Raw genomic sequence first — 14,623 nt, 5'->3', positions numbered from 1 at the left:
TTAATCTTGTGATTTTTGTTGTTGTAATTAACAGATTAACACATTAAGTGGCTTTTTAAGGAAAGAAAACCGTGCAGCTGAGTTCAACTAAAGTTATGCCTTCCAAAACAGTCAGAAATCTAGGAGTAACCATTGATAACCAACTCAATTTCACAGACCACATCTCAAAGACAGCACAGTCATGTAGATTTACACTCTACAATATCAGGAAAATAAGACTGTCTGGTCTTTAATGAACCAAAGACAGCGCATGTTATACCACTCCTTGTCTCTCTTCACTGGCTGCCGGTTGATGCACGTATCAAATTCAAGAGTCTGATGCTGGCATACAGAACAGTCACTGGGTCTGCTCCAGCATACCTAAAATAATTTCTGCAGAGCTACATTCCCACCAGAAGCCTGCAGTCGGCTAATGAGAGGCGCTTTGTTGTACCAACACAAAGAGGCACCAAAACACTTTTCCGGACTTACGGTTTCACTATACCACGTTGGTGGAATGACCTTCCCAACTTTGTTTTTCCCAGTATTGTTTTTAAAATTCAATGGATTGTAATTAAAGCTCAAGTGTGTAATTTCTATGCTACTAGTTTCAGCAAACGGAATTGTAAAAATAAAATGTTTTCAAACAGATTCCAGAAAACTCCCGTCCAAACAGATAGTCCCGCCCCGAACTCACACCATTGGTCAAATCAGTATTGCTGTCTCTGTCTTGATGGATTGCTTTAAACAAATTTTCTATTGCACTACATTGCGGTTTACATTTTTAGGTGAAATCGACCTACAAATGCCTTACTTATACTGGAGTTGTCTCTGCATATTTAGCTGGTATACAAGAAAGAATTTGAACACTGAAAAATTACACAAATCAGCTTTACGACTGAATCATTTAAAAAAAAAAAATCACCTTTAAAAAAGTAATAATATTAATGATCATGCTAAATGATATCAAGTATAATATATGTTAAAAGGACACATTTCAGGTTTGGTGTGTGAAGGGGTACTTGATGAAGCCTCACTGATGGGATTGTAAGGGTACATTAGACAGAAAAAGTTAGGAAACAATGTATCTAAAGTGCCTATTCATAGCAAAAGTGAGTGAAAGTCAATGTTTTGAAACATACTGGTACATAGCAAGAAGCCTGCAGTCTTGTAGATTCTAATGTAAACATCATTACGGTTGTGCCTGTGGAATTCTGCCTTTGATCTGCTGTGAAAGCCTTGGCTGCTGAATGGAGAAACAAAGAAAACATCAGGAAGCAGAGCAAGAGAGAGAGAGAGAGAGACAGAGAAGGGGCCCTGTGGTTGTGGGTCATGACACGTTTTATGGAGCAATGCTGATTCTGTCATTTTTAACACACTACATGGGGTGTTGCCCTAAAATTGACAGGAACTTGGGAATGCCTTTCTCCTCTTTATCTGGCTAAAGATTTTTCCTGTACACAGAATAATTTAAACCTCTACTGTTAAATGACATAAGAAAAACTCTTCCCATGTCTCTGTGATTTTACTGACATACAAATTTTAGTCCAGCATTTGCTTTTCAAAGCAATTTTTGAACTTTGTTTTGTTGCTCTTTACAAATGTATTCTTTATCCATCCAACAAGCCTGCCAATCCTTACAAAACATGAAAGTTAGCTACCAATAGAAGCAAATAAATGGTGGAGGGGGCAATTACACTTAAATAAATAAACAAAAGTAAGGGCCTGGGAGAGGCTATTAAATTGATCCCATGACCTATGGGAGAGCAACATCTCTATTGGCAACATGTGGACAGCCATAAGAATGCTTTACGCAAGAAATAATTGACGATGGCCCATTGAATTATTGAAAAATAATGCACACCTGAGATGTTAATGTGGTCACAAAGCGCAGCTGAGTTACACCTCGAATGTGCATTATTTAAGGCTGCAGAAATGCCATCTGTTCGCGCTCCAGTTGTCAATTACACGTTCGGCAGAGCAAAAGGCATTTACACTTAACGTGGATGTTTACATGGATTTATACTGTTAATCAGCCCAAAGTAGCTGCAATAGTTTCCAGTACCCCCATGAGGGCGTGGGGTAAATACGTATATACTGCTCATGACATGCGGGATGCGGGACAAAGTGCACTGATATATTGCTGCACTGATTTAAAAATTTACACCTAAAAACTGATGTCACAAGAGCCCATATTTACAGAGTCACCCTGAAAATTATCATCACCATGACATAGAAAAGCCCGCGTTATCATTAGAGCCACAACTTACCTCAGCGTGCTCCCTTAAGTTGGAGCTGCAATTTTAATCTTGAAATATCCGCTTGACTTGGTGTAAAATGGTGTTGCATGACAAAACTATAATTTTTTCACTTTGCGCAGCAAAGAATGTGTTTCACTTTGTTTGAAGAGCATGATGCAGCAGCAGTGATGGACTCGGCTTGAGTGATAGTCTGTGACAGTGCGCGCAGCTGTGTGAACTTCCGTTGTCGTAAAAGTTCCATTCAGTAATCTCTCAATAAATTATGCATTCATTAAAATTAAACCCAGTAATGTAACGACAGGAACGCCGCCCATTGTAACGAACTAAAATTGCATTTTTTTCATTTGAAATTTACTTGAGTGAGAGTAAAATGTACCCACTTTTAAACCTACTCTAAAAGTATTTTTTGCTTCAAAAAGTTACTCAAGTAAATGGAACGGAGTAAATGCAGCACGTTACTACCCACCTCTGTTAACAACTGTTCCCTGTCTGTCACTCACTCGACGTTGTGTCGATGTAGTGACGCTAGGGGTTTGATCTTGAGAGCCCCAATCACCTTTGCTTAAAATAGAAAAGGCCAATGAAAATTGGTGAATGGAATTTGCATGCCACTCTCCGCCCCAGACATACGGGTATAAAAGGAGATGGCGTGGTCACCCTCACATGGTTGAGTGCTGTGCTTCCCCTGGGAGCTTCGGCAGCCTGAGTCTGCAGGTGCTAAAAGAGTATATTCAAGAAAGCGTATATTTTCCTTCTAAAAGAGATCGCGCAAATGCTTGGCGTCTTTTTAAAAATGTCCTTCTGCGTTTGCGCTACTGGATGTGGCCGTTATCTCTCCCCTCCGGATACCCATGAAATCTGCCTCGAGTGTCTGGGGCGCCAGCACACCGAGGGCGGCTTTCGTGGAAGGGGTTGTGTTCTCATTGCGAGAACATGCCCATGAGAATGTTGCGGTCGCGGCTTACTTCCTCCTTTGTGAAGCTAGCTCCCCAACCTGGTCCGTCCTGGGCTGACGCTCAGCCGGCCGGGTTGGCAAGCACTGCGGGCGATCTGGATGTGGACATGGGAGCGTTTCTGCCAGCTCAGCCCCCGCGGACCTCGACATCAGGATCGGTATGACATTCAGGCAGAAGGTAGCAGCGCCAGTGAAACAATTTCAGAGGCTCCTGGGGCATATGGCATCCTTGGCGGTGGTTCTCGCCCTCGGGTTGATGCATATGAGACCGCTTCAGCACTGGCTACAGACTTGAGTCCCAAGGTGGGCATGGCGCTAGGGCACCCGGCGTGTGACCATCATGCCACAGTGTGGTCAGACTTTCAACCCTTGGTCGGACCTGCCATTTCTACGGGCAGGTGTTCCCCTAGAGCAGGTCTCAAGGTGTGTCGTGGTCATGACGGATGCCTCAAACTCGGGCTGGGGCGACTCCAATGACACATCAACTGCTTAGAGTTGCTGGCAGTATTGCTGGCCCTGAGGAGGCTCTGGCCATTGATTCAGGGCAAGCATGTGTTGGTCCAAACTGACAACACAGCGACCGTAGCATACATAAACCACCAAGGTGGTATACGCTTGCATCGCATGTCGCAACTCGCCCACCGCTGCCTCCTTGGGAGTCAGCAGACCTTGAAGTCTCTGCAGGCCACTCACCTTCCGGGCATCCTCAACCATGCAGCGGACGTGCTCTCATGGCAGGTAACGCTCCGCGGGGAGTGGAGACTCCACCCCCACGTAGTCCAGCTGATTTGGGAGAGATTCGGAGAGGCGCAGGTAGACCTGTTCACCTCCCAAGACTCCTCTCACTGCCCCCTGTGGTACTCCCTGTCCATGGCCCCCCTCGGCATGGATGCCTTGGCACACAACTGGCCTCGGGGGCTACGCAAGTATGCGTTTCCTCCTGTGAGCCTCATTGCACCCATGGTGGTAGACACGATCACTCAGGCCAGGGCCCCCTCTACGAGGCAGCTGTATGCCTTGAAGTGCCGTCTTTTCGCTAATTGGTGTTCTTCCCGTGGGGAAGACCCACAGAGATGCGCCATTGGGTCTGTGCTGTCTTTCCTTCAGGAAGGGCTGGAGAGACGGCTGTCTTCCTCTACCCTGAAAGTGTACATAGCTGCCATATCAGCTCACCATGATACACTGGATGGGAGACACTCACGACAGCACGACCTGATCAACAGGTTCCTCAAAGGCGCGAGGAGGTTGAATCCTCCTAGACCGTGCCTGATCCCCTCTTGGGATCTCCCTGTGGTCCTACCTGCCCTAAAGAGAGCCCCTTTTGAGCCCCTGGAGCAGGCCGAGCTCAGCACTCTGTCCCTGAAGACGGCCCTCCTGGTGGCGCTCACTTCCATCAAGAGGGTGGGAGACCTGCAGGTGCTCTCTGTTACCAGTGAATGCCTGGAGTTCGGGCCGGCACACTCTCACATGATCTTGAGACCCCGGCCCGGTTACGTGGCCAAAGTTCCCACCACTCTTTTTCGGGACCAGGTGATGAACCTGCAAGCGCTCCCTTCAGAGGAGGAAGACCCGGCCTTGTTGTTGCTGTGTCCAGTTCACGCTCTGTGCATCTATCTGGACCGCACGCAGAGCTTTAGACACTCAGAGCAGCTCTTTGTCTGTTTTGGAGGACAGCAGAAGGGGAAAGCTGTCTCCAAGCAGAGATTAGCCCATTGGATTGTGGATGTCATTTTCCTCGCATACCAGTCTCAGGACATGCCATGCCCCTTGGGAGTCCGGGTGCACTCCACTAGAGTTGTTGCGTCCTCCTGGGCACTGGCAAGGGGGGCCTCTCTTGCAGACATATGCAGAGCTGCGGGTTGGGCTACACCCAATACCTTTAGTATAGACCCGGTTTGGACCCGAATGTTACGCGGTAACAGCAGGTAGATCGGACGGCCGGTTGGGTGTACTGCTTGCATTGCACCTTTCCCCTTTTTCAAAGGTGATAATGTGCGCTTTTTGTCCACAACAGTTCCCCGTTCCGGTGAACTCCGGACACCTCTTTAATTCTTTAGCACTGTTCAGGTGACGAACTCAGCGGAGGAGTGACACCACCAGGCCCAGTACTCATGGTATTCCCCTTTTCAGGTAAGCCCGTGTGCTCGGGCTCAGTTCTCCATGCATGGTGATTCCCCCTTGGTAATCCCGTATGATGAGTTTCCACTGTTCGGTTCCCCTTAGGTGAACCCTGTGTTTCCCCTCGTCAGAGCTTTCTCTACCTTGGCCACTGTGCTGCGTACCCTCTCTGTAGATAGGGTCCTCCTGTGGTATCATTCCATATGTGAACTTCCCCATTGGTAAGTCCATGTGAGTTATTCTCCACATGCTAACTCCCTTCAGCAGGATGTGGTCTCCATAGTGCTCTCCTTCCTGGATAGGGAAGAGCACTTCCCAGTGCTATTCTAGAAAAGTGCTCGGCTGGACATTGCTTAACAGCAGTCATTTAAGACACCGCCTGTAGCCTCCTTGGGTAAGTGCCTCCACCCCCCTTAATGGGACAAGGAAGACACCTTACCTAACTCGCTGGAAGGTCATGACGTGGTTGAGCGCTCGCTGCGATGCAGCAGCTTGCCCGTGCCTACTCTTCCGTACCTCGTGACATGGTTCAGCGCCTGCGGCATTTCCTATAGGAACCCCTAGTGTCGCTACATCAACACAATGTCGAGTGAGTGACAGACAGGGAACGTCTTGGTTACTGATGTAACCTCTGGTCCCTGATGGAGGGAAAGAGACGTTGTGTCCCTCCTGCCGTGACGCTGAACCAGCCGCTGTCATGGCCAGGACTCTCTATTGGCTCCTCAGCATAAATCTGAATGAGTGATGCACACCATCTCCTTTTATACCCGTATGTCCGGGGCAGAGAGTGGCATGCAAATTCCACTCGCCAATTTTCATTGGCCTTTTCTATTTTAAGCAAAGGTGACTGGGGCTCTCAAGAACCCCTAGTGTCACTACATCAACACAATATCCCATCAGGGAACAGAGGTTACATCAGTAACCAAGACGTTTTCAACCCCACTGAGATGCAGGTGTGAGTTGACATGATGGCTCTGTTTTTCACTCGCAAGTAATTGTGTGCGTAATGCATATGATGTATGTGTGTCCACATGTGTCTGAGAGTTGAAGAGAGGGGGAGCACGATAGTGTTTCCCCCAGTTATTTCAGATAATATTGAAACTATTGTATTGATCAAGTGTATCTAACTTTGATACATCTCAAGCCTTTGTTGCTAGTTCGAAAAACGTCCCTTTAGAACTAACAACGGAGGAAGCACTGCTTTTCGGCATTGGAGTAACAAGGTAGTGTGTGTTATGTGTGTGTGTGTGCATATGTACCGTTGAAGACAGAAGTTTACATACACCTTAGCCAAATACATTTAAACTCAGTTTTTCACAATTCCTCACATTTAATCGTAGAAAACATTCCCTGTCTTCAGGTCAGTCAGGATCCCTACTTTACTTTAAGAATGTGAAATACCAAGGGGGGCCTGGGTGGCTCATAGAGTATTGACCAGTATTGTGTATTGAGTATTGTGGAGGTCCACAATTTTTTTTCTGAGGTCTTGGCTGATTTCTTTAGATTTTCCCATGATGTCAAGTAAAGAGGCACTGAATTTGAAGGTAGGCCTTAAAATATATCCAAAGGTACAGCTCCAATTCAGTACACCTCCTATCAGAAGTTAATTGGCTAATTGTCTAAAGGCTTGACATAATTTTCTGCAATTTTCCAAGCTGCTTAAAGGCACAGTTACCTTAGTGTATGTAAATTTTGACCCACTGGAATTGTGATATAGTGAATTGAAAGTGAAACAATCTATCTGTAAACAATTGTTGGAAAAATTACTGGTGTCATGCACAAAGTAGATGTCCTAAACGACTTGCCAAAACTATAGTTTACTAATATTAAATCTGTGGAGTGGTTAAAAAATTAGTTTTAATGACTTCAACTTAAGTGTATGTAAACTTCTGACTTAAACTGTATGTGTGTGAGCGTGTGTAAGTGCGGGTGATATGAGTAGCGCGAGGGCACATTTCAACCAAAATTGAAATAAATGTAGGATACTATAAACATTGTTTGACATTTTTAACAGATTTACTTTAACCAATGTCTTGGTTTATATGGTTATTTTGCTGTGGTAGCATGTACGGTGTGTGTGTTTGAGATGAAAGTGAAAGAGAGAGAAAGGGAGGGAGCCCAAGGACGCTATTCAATCGAAATTTAAATAAATTTAGGAAATTATAGACATTGTTTGTCATTCTTATCTGATGTACTTAACCAGTTTCTTTGTTTTATTTGGTTATTTTGTTGTGGTAGCCAGTTGGGCTCTGAAATAACTGAAATAATTTGGCAAAGTGATATGGAACCGTTATGCTGTCTTCTTTTTTTTCTTTGATCCCTAGTCAACGATAGGACAGGGTTTCCTACGGGGGTTTCCTCCCCATATGCTACTGTGGGTGCCACGGGATTTCGGACTTCGCTCAGAACGCTTTCCCATGCTTTTCGATCCATGGCAATGGCCTTGGCATCACAGAGGATGGATCGCCAGTTTTTCAGGTCTTCTTCAATTTGTTTTGACCATGTCTTCTTGGGCTCTGCTCTTTGAACTTTTCACTCTGTTGGACGTTTTTGCCAGAGAAGCTGGTACGGTCTCCTGGTGATGCTCATTCTGCAGATGTGCCCGATCCATCTCAGTCTTCTTAATTGGATTGCTTCCTCGACCGTTGGCTGGTGGTCGCATCTTATTCAGATGGTTTCATTTTGGATGCGGTCGTGGAGGGAGATACCGTCTGAGCTAGCGCTGTGAATTTGTTGGAGAGGGCGATTTGGAATTCTCGCTTGGTTGCTGGGTCCATAAGATGTATCCAATCCTTGAAAATATTACAAGACACCTGTGTCCTTGCCGGATGGATGGCGCCAAGTAAGCTGATGTTTGTGTGGATGTTGGAAGTGGCTGTTTCCGATGATCAGGTTGTTGACTGTGGCAAAGGACAGTAGGCGTAGACCATTGTTGTTGTTTGTTCCGACGCCGAACCTGCCCAACGTCCCTTCCCATCTGGCCCTGTCCGTACCAACATGGGCATTGAAGTCACCGGCAAGGATAACCAGATCAGGTCCAGGGATCGTACCCAGTGCATCTTGTAGCTGGGTGTAGAAGTCATCCTTCATGTCATCAGGGCTGACATCGGTGGGCGCATAGATGGAGACTATGTGCGTCGTGACTGTGCCGTCGATGGTCAGGATTGCCAGACGGTTTGAAAATGGTTGGAAGGCTATCACGGTTCATGTCGTCCTGCTGTCGACCATGAACCCAACACCACCTTGTCTCTTATCGCCACTGGAATAGTATAATTTCATCGTTTCATCGCTGTCTGGCACGCGGATGGTCATAGTTCTGGAGCCAGTGAGTCGAAGTTCAGATAATGCAGCTATCTAAATTTTGCAATTCGTAAGTTCCCGGGCAATGATCTCTTTCTGCCCAACGTGATGTCCTGTCAGTACTTTCCACACAGCGAGTTGAATTTCTATTTTCGGCTTGATCACTTTGATACTTCGGCCAGTAATCCATTTCTCACCAGCACCCTGGGACCCCAATGCTTGCGCATCGGTTGCCCCGGATGCGGTAGCATGAGCGCATGAATTTGATCCGTTTTCCATTTGGTTTCTTGCCGGGTCAAAACCTGGAACTACTTCATAGCTGTGCATTTACTTGAAAAATAATTGCACACCTTAGAACGTTTGTCAACCAATCAGAATCAAGCATTCAACAGACCCGTGGTAATGACCATAACTGCGGCCAAACCATGATCACATATGGAGAGTATCACTTACATAATTTATGATGGGAAACATTTGTTTTCCTGAAACTGACAGATCATTGTTTCTATATTCACAAATTATTCTTCTCTTTATTAATTTTATGTATATATTTATCTTGTTTTTTGGTGTGCATTCATATGAAGAATGGACCACACATTACATAAGCAAGCTTATTTTCTTCAGACATATTCTGACAATTTAGCATGTGAAATCAAAACTCCTCATTGTGTGTGAACTGTCTGAGAGGAGTTGATAGTGAAAAGACATCTTTGTCTTTCTCTCACTTGACTTTGCTCACTTGACCTCTATTGCTTCTATTGCTCAATCACTAAAATGGGGAAACAGGGGAGTTCTGAGACTAAACTTGTTGTCACCACTTGTATCCAGAAAGTGAAGGAACACTGCTCAATGGTCTCAAATGTGTTATATGTCAACATTAATTTGAAAGTAAATGTGAAATTTCGTTCGCAACCCAATTTACTTCTGTAATGTGACATAATTCAGAGTGAAATGTGATATTCAGTGAGAATTATCCATTGCAAATTGATTGGATCATGAAAAGTGGGTGTTCCATGCCAGAATGGAGCCAGATTTTAATGGGAAAATGTTTGCAAAAACAATACCTAAATAGCTATTTGGCTATTGCTTAACTTTATCCAAAAGTCCTCATGTCCTAAGTGACATCAGTAGAACAGGAAAGTTGTTTCAGAGGAAGAGCAAGTTATTAAATTTGTACATTTATATATAATTGTTTGGAATAATTTGTACCAATAACCAAGACCAAGAACATGCATTATTGCATTAAAGTAAATAGGGTCAGTTTTGAGTTCATGTTGACTTTTTAAAGGAGATGTTTTATATGAATTTGCATTCTGAAATCTTTGTGCTTCATTTATAACCATTTTAATTGTAGTGGTGAAAGATAGTCAGCAAAAAATAAAGGAGAACTCTTTTACAGCATGCGCTGAATTCTTTCTTGCTCTTGAGGGATGACGGGCAAAATTCTTAAAGTAAAAACAGTTTTGGAATCATGTCAACAAATATCTGCAAAACACTGCAGTGTTGCACTTGTTTAGTGACCAGAGATACAGATGATGGTTTACAGTCTGTATGTGACAGTGACAGCTTGGGTGGTCCCACAGGACCAGTGGTATTTTTTATTTACAATGGGGCATATGCAGGGAGGCTCTGTAATGGCACAGTGCAGCACTGTGTGTTGATGCTCAGTGCCTTGCCCCCTCTAGCAGTAATGGAGTGTGTATTTATGGAAAGGCCTGTGGACCATAACCTGAGGTTATGGCCCTTAGCTGAAGCAGTCAAGATTAATGCTGACATAGTTTGCCCATAATTCTCTCTTTGGCTGAATATTTTTAGGTTTATTGGGCACAAATGTGGAAAAAATAGCTATTAGAGATGGCCAGCCATGTCTTCTTAAAGTTTATCTTCAACTATGACTAATTTGTTTCTCTGTCCATGATGTCCAACATTTGTCTTCCTAATTATTTGAACGGTTTGCAGATAGTAGTACTAACAGTTGTTTAATCTAATGGTCTTTTGTTAACCACTGCTGGATGGGTTCACATTGTAACTGTCATGCATGAACATGGAGAGGGATGCAGTTTGAACCCAAATGCAGAGTTTAATGAAGAATCACCGACAAACAAATAAACACACACACACACACACACAATTAAATGGGTGGCTCCTGAAGCCCAAAGACAGATAGTTGTTAGGCCAAGGTGGAGCTGGCGGACAATCAGGAGGCCAGGGAGGAGCCTACAGGAAGGGAGAGGGGTCCAGCGGTTTGGGAGGTGGCTCCAGGAAGGCAACTGGCTGAGGATCAGGACACCAGGATGGAACTAGCAGGGGGTCAGGGGGTGGAGCCACAGGGTGCAGAGCCACTGGTGGTGAGGACCATGGGGGTGGAGCCACAGTTGTTTGAGGGAGTTGAGTCTCAGGAGGCAGAGCAGGCAGAGCCACTGGAGGATCAGGGATTTGAGACTAAGGAGGAGGAGCTGGAGGTGGAGCGGGCAGAGCCGCAGAGGTTTGAGTCTCAGGAGGAGGAGCCAGAGGTGGAGTGGGTGGAGCAACAGGGACTTGAGATTCAGGAAGAGGAGCCGTAGGCAGAGGAGGTTTAGGGAATTGAGTCTCTGGAAGAAGAGCCACAGGGGGTGGAGCAGTAGGCAGCTCAGGAGAAAGCGCTGCAGGACGCGGAGTGGGTGGAGCCACAGCAGGCTCAGGGAATTGGGTCTCTGGAGGCAGAGCCGCAGGTGTTGGAGCAGCAGGCTGCTCAGGAGACATTGGATGAGGAGTATCAGAAGAGGCGGACAGAATCTCGGGAGAAGGAGAAGGCGGAACTGCTGGAGGAAGAGTTTCAGAAGAGGCGGATGGAGCCTCTGGAGGAGGAGTCTCTGGAGGAGTGGGCGGACTCAGAGGGCAGAGTCGCCATGGTCAGGAGCACTGGCTGTGACAGGGGAATGGTCTCTGTGGCCGTGAACATTGGCAGTGACAGGGGAACGGCCTTCGTGGCCTTGAACAGTGTCAGTGACAGGGGAACAGCCTTCGGAGTCCACTGGCCACTGCAACCAAAGTAGCCCCCCCCCGCCCCAAAAAAATTCCCCTAGGGCTGGAGCAGGCGTGAAAGCTGGCTCAGGGATGGACGGGGCTTGCAACGCTGGCTCTGGGACAGATGAGGCTTGCAACACTGGCTCTGGGATGGACACAGCTTCAGGAACTGGCTCGTTGACCGTGGCAGGCATGGGTATTGGCTCGTTGACCGTAGGAGGCGCGGGTATTGGCTCATTGACTGTGGCAGGTGTGGGCATTGGCTTGTTGACCGTGGCAGGTGTGGGCATTGGCTCGTTGACCGTGGCAGGCATGGACATGGGCTCATTGACCATGGCAGGCGTAAGCATTGGTTTGTTGACCGTGGCAGGCATGGGCGTGGCTCGTTAACCCTGGCAGGCGTAATGGGATACTCGACTGCATGAGTGTAGTCCTCCCCCATCACTCCCACAGTGAAGGCTGACCCACGCAGACGAAGGGCGAAGTCAATATACTGCTGGAGATCCCATACAATTCTTCCAGATGGCATTAGAGAATTAATTAATTAATTCTTCCAACCCTGCATGAAAACAGTCAAAGTGCCACATTGTTAAAATTCACTGTATACACCAGAGCACAAAAGTCCATAACATATTCTTCAATTGTACAGTCTTCCTGGTCGAGGCAAAGTAGTTCCACTGCTGGGTTCATATTTGGGTCTAATCTTCTGTCAAGCATGAACATGTTCACTAGCTGACAAAGGCCCAAACTAAAACCAGAAAAACAGACCAGGGTTGACCAGGTTGGTAGTCCAGCTAACCACCTTGGTTTAAGCTAGAGGTCGACCGATAGTGGATTTTGCTGATACCGATGACTAAGTTGGTGGAAAAGGCAGTTCTATCAGAAAGACTCGCAGGCTTGGTAAAGTGAAATGATATTGAACCACAGAATATATTTTCTCTTTTGGGGTAAGCCCCGTCTGGTCCGATGAGACTGCTACTTGAACCGTCAGATCCTACTGGAGATAGGAGGCAGGGGGCAAGAGCCTACCCCCGTGCAGAACAGGACTTGACTGGTGGCGGTGGGGAGGTGGAGGTTGCCGTGTTGACACACTGAAAAGCAAAAAGGTAGATTGAAAGCAGGCTTTTAAAGCAATTGCTAATGTATGTTTGGCTAGGAGCTAACTAGATAATGACATGATGATGTACAGCTGCGAGTCTTCTGCTAGAACTATGCTTACGCTTACATATAATGATAAATCTGCCAATAGTTTTTAAAATCGATATATAGAATTAAAAAAAAAAAACGTTCTTAGTCTTTTTTCCTTACTTACCTTACTGTGATGTACACAGACATTGAAGCTAAAAGAATCCAACATGAATAAAATCCTAGATGCAGTTTATTGTTCAACCAAAATCTCAATAATAACCTGAAATAAATGAAGATTTGGTGCTGAATGTAGGACTATTAACTGTAAACCAGCCCAAAACAAACAAGGGGCTCTTATTTCAAAATGACAGAGACTTGGCTCTGTTACAATGCTCTATATTTACAAATGTATCATAATAGCCTTCCTAAAGAAGGGTTGAAGAAGGGCAGCTTACTTTACTGTTACTTACTTTACTCTAGGCTTTTTACCATGTCACACCAACAGTCAGTGTATGTCTGCAAGCAGTCTACAAGTTAACACAAGAAAACAAATTTGCACACATATACAGAGATTTACAAGCGCTTTTAAGGCCTGGATCTAAGTAAAAAATAAAATAAAATAAACGTGCCCAAGGCAAATAAAACTGAATGAAGTGTAAAGAGCTTACACTAAGTGAAATCCTTGACACCCTATTGTACAACATTAATTCGTTTTTCCCTCTTTCCCTCTCATTTTCTCTCATCCCTACCCTCTTTATAGGAACTGAGCTATATCTGCACTGAATGAACAGTGTGCTGCCTGTGTAGAATGTTGTCACGATAACATCAGCCTGACTCTGCTCTGACTGTGGCAGGTGGAAGACTGGAGGGGTCAGGTAACGGTGACATTGGGTTGTTTTTTGCCCAAATACACACATACTCTCACATGCACTCTCACACAAACTCTGTATTGAGATGTTAGTTACGGAAAATTCTGTTACCCTTGGAAGGAGGCTGATTGACTCCTAGTTCAAACACTCTGCCTAATGTATTTGCCCACTGTGGACACTGGGGTCTTTGAGAGACGGGGATTGGGCTGTTTCCCTTCGTTTAGCTTCAAACATGTTCTTTTACCTCTCAAAACTTATTAACTGCAGTATTGAATCAGTATTTTGGTCTTGTTTTCAAGTAAAAAATCTACACATCCTTAAAACAAGACACATTTACTTGATAAGATAATACTACTTGTTTTCAGAGAATATATCTTGAATTAAGTGTATTTTTCTTACCCCACTGACAAATAGTTTTTTTCTTGTTTTATGCATAAACATCACAACATTTTGTTAGATTTGTGCTTGCAAGAAGAGGAAAAATATTTGCTTAATTGAATAAAAAAATAAACTTAATTCTATTACAGAAGACTTTGGATTATTGGGATTAATAGAACATAGAAATAAATATATCATTTGGCATAAACCCCATCCTACGGTTCAGTGCTCTGATACTTGCATGAACTGTTGGATCCTGCCAGAAGCAATGATGGTAGGGGAGTAGAGCTTACCTCCGCCCAGGACGGGACCTAAACTGGTGGTGATGGGGTGGAGGGGGGTGAAAACAACGAAAATAAGCAACAATGAGAAACACCTGAGCGGCCTTATAATGCAGAGGCTGTGTTTTAATTGGATGAGATGCCTGATAGAATTAATCCCGAGTTCTTCCTGCTAGAACTATACTTACACTTACATTTATCTTCATTTCTATTCTAATGACCTAAATGCAATGCAAGTTGATGAGATCATTGATGGATATTTTTAATTAGAGGCGCTTGCTAATGCTAACGTCATTATTACTATTGCTCATACTCATAGTGTTTTTTCAAAACCCCTATACTTAATCT

The 14,623-nt window shown here is 44.9% G+C and overlaps 1 protein-coding gene across 9 annotated transcripts in view; it reads left to right on the top strand.

Moving 5' to 3' along the window:
* The window catches only part of LOC127420353 (WSC domain-containing protein 2-like), a 139,656-nt gene that overhangs the window by 63,150 nt on the left and 61,883 nt on the right, over positions 1-14,623 (top strand). For 8 of the 9 annotated variants that reach the window (XM_051662605.1, XM_051662615.1, XM_051662596.1 and 5 more), the window contains one exon: positions 13,508-13,622. The exons of the other annotated variant lie outside the window; for it this stretch is intronic. The gene's annotated coding sequence lies outside the window, so the exon portion shown is untranslated. The remainder of the gene's footprint in view (positions 1-13,507; positions 13,623-14,623) is intronic. 9 annotated transcript variants of the gene reach the window in all.

Source organism: Myxocyprinus asiaticus, chromosome 3, assembly GCF_019703515.2.
Source record: "Myxocyprinus asiaticus isolate MX2 ecotype Aquarium Trade chromosome 3, UBuf_Myxa_2, whole genome shotgun sequence".
NCBI classification, from domain to species: domain Eukaryota; kingdom Metazoa; phylum Chordata; class Actinopteri; order Cypriniformes; family Catostomidae; genus Myxocyprinus; species Myxocyprinus asiaticus.
This window is presented reverse-complemented; position numbering and strand designations above follow the sequence as displayed.